At 45.8% G+C, this 8,282-nt stretch overlaps 1 long non-coding RNA gene across 1 annotated transcript in view; it reads left to right on the top strand.

The window, feature by feature from the left end:
- LOC106959979 (uncharacterized) overlaps nt 1–8,282 on the top strand; it is a 23,256-nt gene extending 14,974 nt beyond the window's left edge. The window contains exon 3 of the long non-coding RNA XR_001427473.1: nt 8,151–8,282. This is a non-coding gene — a long non-coding RNA (uncharacterized LOC106959979). The remainder of the gene's footprint in view (nt 1–8,150) is intronic.

Below are 8,282 nucleotides of genomic sequence, written 5' to 3' on the forward strand. Positions count from 1 at the left end.
CCCAGAACCAGGCCCAGAACCAGACCCAGAACCAGACCCAGAACCAGACCCAGAACCAGGACCCAGAACCGGGCCCAGAACCAGGCCCAGAACCAGACCCAGAACCAGACCCAGAACCAGACCCAGAACCAGGACCCAGAACCGGGCCCTGAACCAGACCCAGACCCAGACCCAGAACCAGACCCAGAACCAGACCCAGAACCAGACCCAGAACCAGACCCAGAACCAGGACCCAGAACCGGGCCCAGAACCAGACCCAGAACCAGGCCCAGAACCGGGCCCAGAACCGGGCCCAGAACCAGACCCAGAACCGGACCCAGAACCAGACCCAGAACCGGACCCAGAACCAGACCCAGAACCGGGCCCAGAACCAGGACAAGGAATTCCTGGTTTGATCCAAGGGATACCAGCACAACGACCGAGGGGCAGTTTGTCACAGGATGAAGCAGCTAACAAACCATCATCATCTTCATCACCATCACCACCATCATCATCTTTATCTTCATCATCACCATCATCAGTATCACCACCATCTTCACCTTCATCATCATCGCCGTGTGCAGCAGGTCAGTCTGGTCTCTGAATCCTCCCCCCGCCCCATCAGCTGCTCACTGTCTAAACTTGGCCACCATCATCACCATCACCATCATCATCATCATCATCTTCATCACCATCATCATCATCATCATCTTCATCACCACCATCATCACCTCTGACCCGTTTGGAGTTGACCTGCTGACCTCGGTCAGGTTTCCTTGTTTAGATGGTCTTTAGTCCAAACGATCTCCATCTGTGGTGAATCTACATGTTGATCCGGTCGGGTCTGAATTGGGTAAAACATCATCCAGAACCGATGAAGTCGTCATGAACGAAGGTTTGTTTTACTGCCCAGCTGAATATCCAGAAAAATAACTGGTACACGTCTCTGTAACACGTTATTGGTTTCTATTAAATCTGATCTGGCTGCTGCATTGGTCCTGTCTGCTGTGGATAAAGTCTCTGCTGTAATCCATCAGATGATGCTTTGTGCTCCACCTTGCACCTCTGCAGCGTTCAGCAGGATTAAAAACGGTCTGTTAATCAAAACCTCCTCTATGTGGCGACATCTTCAGGGCTCCACTGCCCATGATTCCCCATGTGACCCGAACTGCTGACGGCGTTCTCGGACCACGGTCCGAGTTATTCCAACCGCACCGCCTGATGTGCCAGAAGCTCGAGGAACGCGTCCAAACAAACGCTGAGCTGGAACCGCGCAGAACAAGCTAGAGGCTCAACGCGGGTCCAGGTTGTCCTCCATTCAGAAAAAGCCACCAGGTGACGCTGCGATAGTTCACCGCATGCGACCCGATCTGTTGTAGAAGTAACAAAATAATCCCAATAATCCAAGTAATCAAATCAAATCACAAAACAAATCCACTTTAAGGACTTTCAGCTCATTTAGGTCAGTCCTCTTACCTCAGAGTTGTTTTCAAACATACTTTATAAAACACAATGATCACTGACAGACAAAAACTGAATGAAGAGTTTCTACGTAGGAAACAGAGTCAGGAAAGACGGGAGCCATGATCAGGAATAAAGCATCTTAATCTGGTCTAATCCAGGCATTAACGCATGAACATAAACATTTAAAACAAAACAACCTGGACACGATCCATCGTCTGTTTGGTCCAAACCGACGAAGAAGCTGCTGAGCAACTAGACCCTCAGTCTCTGGTTGCTATGGTGACGGTACAGGAAGCCCACACCATCAGACAAAAAGTCAGAATTTAAGCCTCTAACAAACCGTCACTGTAACAAAACCAAAGAAAATGTTCAAACCTAAAGAGTAGGTCTGCAGTTCAGGTTGATTCAACAGGAAACCAGCAGGGAGAAACAGACAAACGCCTCCAACTCCAGGAATAAAATGTTCATGTGGCCATGAGAGGTCGACTAAACGAAACGGTTCCTGAATATTTCAGACTCTAGATTGAAACATCATTAAAATCTGAGCAGGAGATTCTCAGAGAAAATCCTGAAACTTGAACTAAGATTGTTAAACGGTAAAATGGATGAAGGTGCAGATTCAGAGAGAAGTTCCTCCTTTCTGTGGGTTTCAGCTGTTAGTTAAGACTCATGACAGCCGCCTGTTTCCAGGACTTTACCAAATAATAAACCCTAAACTGCTGCAGCAGAACAGTTTCAGGGCTATTAACCTACTGAAAAGAAACAAAAGAAGAAAACAGGAAACCTGAGGTGAAAAACAACAAACTCCAACAAGATGATCGACAGCAGGAGTCACATCAGAAAAATAATGAGTTTCTACCACTGTTGGCCTGGAGCAAATAAAAACCAGACTGAAGATGAAATGGGGACAGATGTTAGCAGCAAGTTGAGGATGAGTGGAGAGCAAACCCAGCAGCAGACTCCCAGCCTCTGCTGCTCATCTCCTCAGTTCTTGCTGCACCATCCAGCCATGTGATGCTGAACCTGAGTGGACAGAAGGAGGTAAACGGTTCCCTCCTCGGATTGGTGTGGTAGCGTCACTTCAAATCTTCTTATGGAGGTGCAACATGTCACGATCTCTGCGACCCGCCGGTGACCCGGACCTCTGAACTGCAGCTGAACCCGCAGCTAAATCCTGCACTAAGCAGCGGCGCTGAGCCGGGCCGCGGCTGCCCGTCCTGGAGCTGCAGCGGTACCGTCATGAATTAGTCAGACCCGGACCGTCCTCCGTCCCAGCCGGCAGCGGCGCCGCCAACGTTCTCATGGTCATGAATAATTTACTGGCTCCACAATCTATATTTTAGAGGGAGCTCCGGGGTTTTCACACAAACGTTTAGCTGGAGTTTAAGGTCACGGTTGGTTTTCAATCTGCCATCGGGAAAACAAACACGGCGCCATGTTTGGACCCCAGAGAACAGAATCTCACCAGCAGCACGGCGGTACACGACTCAGTGTCAGTTTGGATCAATGGTTCTGTGTCTGAGCTGCAATTTACTTTAAATTTTCATCAAGTTTCAGAGAAAGAATTCAGCATCAGAATGAACGACTGGGTTTTAAATAAACGGGTCAGATTCTTTAAAGAAATAATCCCTGAAAACCAAACTGGTTGCATAAAAGCAAACTAACAAACACACCTGCCATCTGGCGCCACGTCTCTGAGGAGCCGGAAATTAAGCTGCTTCTCAGCAGGACTTTCCTGACATTTTCTCATTTGCAAACACTTCAGTAAATGGAGTTTGCAGAAAGGTTGTCCAAACTCTGGTCCCGGGGGCATTTGGAGCACTTCCAATGATTCTGAAAGGACCTTGGCCTGAATTCAGGATGATCCAGTTGGACCTACAGCCTGGAGGCCGTTTATTTAGGTCTGGGGTTATTTAGACTGTCATAACAGAAAAAATGGTAGAGTTAATTTTTCAGTCATATTTACATTATGCTATTGCTAGCAAGAAATGTTTTGGATCTAAATATTGAGTTTGCAAGTTAATATATTTTAATCTAAATTTTTAATTAGCTAATGAAGCTTGAAGTTAGAAGCTAACCATTTAGTTAGCCAGCTAATATTAGCCTGGCCGTTACCTTCCTCTGCAATTCTCACCTCCAGCACAGATTAGATAGATTTTCTGCGCTGCAGTAGTCTGTCTGTAGATTAGCGATGGCAGTGGAGGAAATGAACGTTCAGTCTGTGTTAGCTACGCTTCCAAATACTGAAGTAACATTAACAGAAGCCTCGTTGGGATCAGTATTTCTCTCTTCACAGTTTCTGATAAGCTTCATAGCATCAAACTGGTGTATTTACAGAGGTCACAGAAAAACGGAGCAACTGGGTAAAATGTAAAACATAGACAGGCCACGCCTCCAGGAAGCAATCGTTGCTCAACAGCGGAGAGTCCAGACCCTCTGGAAGCAAAGCGTCGTACAACAGCCTGTTTTTACCAGGCTAAGCTAACTGGAGTTAAATATTTTTGTTAGAAATCAATCGCTAATCAGATATTTAGTTTGAAACTGTGCCACTTCTAAATGTGACTGAAAAATGAACCTCGGAGTTGCCAGGCGAAGTGCCGCCAATTTTGACCTAATCATGAGGTTTTTGAAATGACTCGTTTTCTAGGCACCAAAAAACATGAACTTAATGCAAGAAAACAGCTGGACGGGTTTTTTAGCACTCAGATTGTTTCAGTAGAAACCAAAATGGAAATACCAGAATATGTAAAAATGAAATTTTCAAAATAGATTTAAAAACAGTAGAGCTGGAGCAGAGCCGGGCCTCTGTGTACCGCATCGTACCCGTCACATTCTGCATAAACCGAAAGGCTTGAAATGATTTAACATCTCAGTTTTTTATATTACTCAGTCCACAAAAAGTTGTTTTAATATCAGAGACAAGGAAATATTAATTATTAGTCACCTATCAATTTCTCAGAGCCTCAGTTTTATCGGTTTTTACAGATCTTACATTTTTCTCCTCCCTAAAGGGACAGTTCAGGTTTTTTAAAGGTCTTTTTAAAGAACCATCTATTAGGCCTTTTAATGGTTTATTTCATGTTTAATTGAAGTTAGAGTCAACAGGAAACGGCCTGAACTGGGTGAGAAGTCCTTCCAGGTCCGAGGCAACATGGACACAGCATTATTACCCATAATTCATCAGTCCTGTGCAATAACCCAATAGTTAATACCTCATCTACAAACTGAAACCCTGTAATTATCCTCAGAAATACTTTGTTGTCTAAAAACAAACCTTGAAAATTAATCAGTTTGCAAACTTTGACTGTTTTGTGTTGAATGAAACAGATAAAAAATGTCTGCATGGCAGAGAAATGGATTTTCATCTCCGCTTTAATCACCAGATTATTTCCACTCCACTGCTTCCTGTTACATCAGTGATGCTAAAACTACAATCACACAAAAATTGCTGCAAGCTAAACATTGCTTTGTTTTCTGTGTTTCCATCTGCTGTGTTTTCACTACGTTTCTAACTGTCTGTGGTGTTTTCCAGCAGAGCTGCTCTGATTCTTCCTCCTCCTCCTCCTCCCTCTGCGGCGCTCGGCTGAACTCTGCCTGAACCTTCGCCTGAACCCTGCATGAACTTTCCTTAACTGACCCATTTAATCTACGCTGAGCGTAAAGCGGACGGCGTAGAGAGGAAAAGAAACGGGAGAAACAGCGATCCACGAGCAAATCCTCTGGCATGATCAGAGTCAGCATCGCAGAAACACCTGCTAATCACCAAACACGTGTGTGACGGCCGCCAAGCGAAAGCAGCTTACATAAGAGCTGAAGAAGGAAGGCGGGAAGCTGGAGGGAGCGGGAACAACCGCAACCAACACAAAGTTTTTATTTCAACAAGTGAGGAGGCATCAGGTCTGCTGGTCCGTCAGAAAAGGTCTGATGTTCCCTGAAGCTCTGAAAGTGGAGCGTGAGGCTTCAGGAGCTCCAACCAAACATCCCCGTTTGAAACGATGAACTCCAGCACACTGTAAAAACACAACCTTAAATTTGGTCCAGTTTCTAGTGCAGATATATTAGTTCACTTCAAATAAGACAAAACTGACTTACAAGTAACTTTTCAGTAAGATGAAGACGCTTGTTTTAAGTTAATAATTCCTTGAATTTCATAAAGAACTACTAGTTACAAGTGAATTAACTTTTATTGCTGATAAACTGAAGAGGTTGTTCAGGGTTCCATTTTATGTTTCTGTGCATATTTTAGCAGTTTTGTGTAAATTTTCTTAATTCTGCAGCAGAAACTCAACCAGAAGTAGCTGGATCGCAGAGCCTTGCTAATGACCTAATTATTCTTTTCAGGTGTGGTGCAGCAGAGGCACATCTAAAAGTTGCAGGACAGAGGCCCTTGAGGACTGGAGTTTGACACCCCTGTCACTAGAGGACCCAAACTTGGGTCCTCTAGTGGCAGACAGGATAAGAAACTCCGCCTCCAGGAAGTCATCCCAACATGGCTCCTCTATTAACCCTTTAACAACATTTTTACCAGTGTTGCTCTGAGCTCAGCAGGTCCACCAGCTGTTTGCTAATTGCTGCTGGCTAGTCTGAAGGAGCTGAGTGGGGGAGGAGCTGCACATTGAAGGCGGAGCTAAATCCATCCAGGCGCTTTGCTCAGCTAAGTGGAGCATAAATGATTTCTCAAATGTGCATGAAAGAATCAAAGCAACAGTCCAGGTTTGTTTTTTATAACATGATGAAAAGCTAAAAGAGTTGATTTTACATGACACCGGCCCTTTAAGGAATCCATCTCCGAATCAAAATCTGACGTTTCCAAAGGTCTGTTTGTGTTGTTGAGAGGCAGAAGGAGGTCTGGCCACCTGCTGATAAATCTATATGATCCTATTAGCGGTGATTATCTGAGAGGAGGCTAAACGATGCTGCATGTCTGATGACGATGCTGAACAGGAAGTCCTGACGCTTCCTGATCCAGACGTCCAAACTGGACATCTCTGATCATCACACCAGAACTCTAATTTATTCCACTTTCTGTTATTCCTCCCATATTTTCCCTTATTACGATGCTTGATGTTTGAAAACACCATAAATTATTCAACCTGGGGCTTTAAGTCACGGCTGAGCAGGCAGCAGCTGTGAAGTGAGCAGCGCTGTGCTGATGTGGGTCACTGTGTGAGCATCCTCAACCCAGCAGGGGGTTCTGGGTGGGGGGAACCCGGGTTGGATCCAGTAAATGTTTGGATCTGTGACAGACATGTTTGGAAACATGGCGGCGTGTTTGTGCCGCCGCCTCGCCTCCATCAGGGGGCTGCCAGTGTGATGTGGCGGCGAGCATCCAGAGTGTGTTCAGGGGGGTTTCTAGTCCAACACCCGGAGTATTAATAGCCGTAAACTCCAGCTGACCCCGGCAGCCGCCGGCGACTCAGGCTGATGCAGTCTGCCGTCCCTCGATGTGACGGCTCTGCCTGTAATCGTATCGCCAACATGGAGGACAAGGACGCATCACACGGTCCGACCCAGTCCAAACAGGGCGGGAAGGAAGTCCTGAAACAGTCCTTCAGACCGGCCCTGTCGCTCTCTGTTTGACGGACGGCTGCAGCTACCAGAAGCCGGGTTCAAAGGTCAAACAGGGCATCCCGAAGAGCGGGACGGCGGTCCCGTCTCGAACCGCGCGGCCGCGGAAACGTCGATGACAGAGGTCAAAGCGGAGACGCGGCTCGGGCCTCGGAGACGTCCCTCATGCAGAAGACTGGCTGTCATGTCGCATCACCGCCGAACAAACGTCTCCCAGGTTCTGACACAGATTTACTGGTTCAAATCGTAATAAAACACTCGATCCGTCAACCGAGAGCGGAGGAACTTCATCTGCTTCAGAACCCGATCAGAACCCGATCAGGATCAGTTCTTACAGTAAAACACTGACAGGGTTTATTCTGCTAAGTCTGGTGATCGGAGGTTTTATTAACCTGGAAATATCAGAATGAACAGAAATAATCAGTCATTGATCTTTGATCTAAATCTGCTGCTGGGCCTCATTTAAAACACTTCACTGGTTTCCAACATCTCAGTTCAAACAAAACTTTCTACAACCAACTTCATCAAATTCAAGAACCATTTAGCTTCTGCTGAATATATAATCAATAAACAGCTTTAATACAATAAACACTGAACTCCATCTTGGCTGAACCACATCAGTAGAGATGGAGATAATGTTGGTAAATGTTTGGTGGTATCTTTGTTTCCGCTCTTCCTCTGTGACCTTCATCATCGTCGTCTCTTTCTGCTGTGAACATCTGCTGCCATGAAACCGTCGACATGCTGGAACGTTACATAAAGTTAGGAAACATCAGCCGATAATTACTGCTCTCTAAACGCTCCTGTGTGATACTGCAGCTCCAGCATCACCATTACTGAGTCGTTACTGTATCATGTCCACTAAACCAGACAGGAGGAGCAGGAAACGTTCACTAAACGATTGTAGCGCCTTTATTTATAATAAAATATGGCTTAGAATAAATATGAATCACATTTTTACCTGAAAAAAACTCAGAATTTCACGTCACCAACCAAAGTCCGGTTTGGTTGGTGACGTGTGAATGCTAACCAGACTCTGGTCCTCCAAACTGGTCCCAGTTTGGTGTGGTTCAAATTCATATGGGAACGCCAAGCGGACCAGAGACTGCTCCAAAAGCAGGAAGTGGACTACAGCACAGGGCATTCTGGGTAAATACAACCATAGCTAACGTGTTAGCTTAGCGCTAGCAGTAGAAATGGCTCCTGGTCTTTAGCCTAAAGAGAAATCCTCCAACCGCTAAAATCTGACGCCTCCATCTTGTTTCCATCTG

This window comes from Poecilia latipinna, unplaced genomic scaffold (assembly GCF_001443285.1).
Source record: "Poecilia latipinna isolate Pla-1442-1.1 unplaced genomic scaffold, P_latipinna-1.0 Scaffold1143, whole genome shotgun sequence".
In the NCBI taxonomy this organism is placed as follows: Eukaryota; Metazoa; Chordata; class Actinopteri; order Cyprinodontiformes; family Poeciliidae; genus Poecilia; species Poecilia latipinna.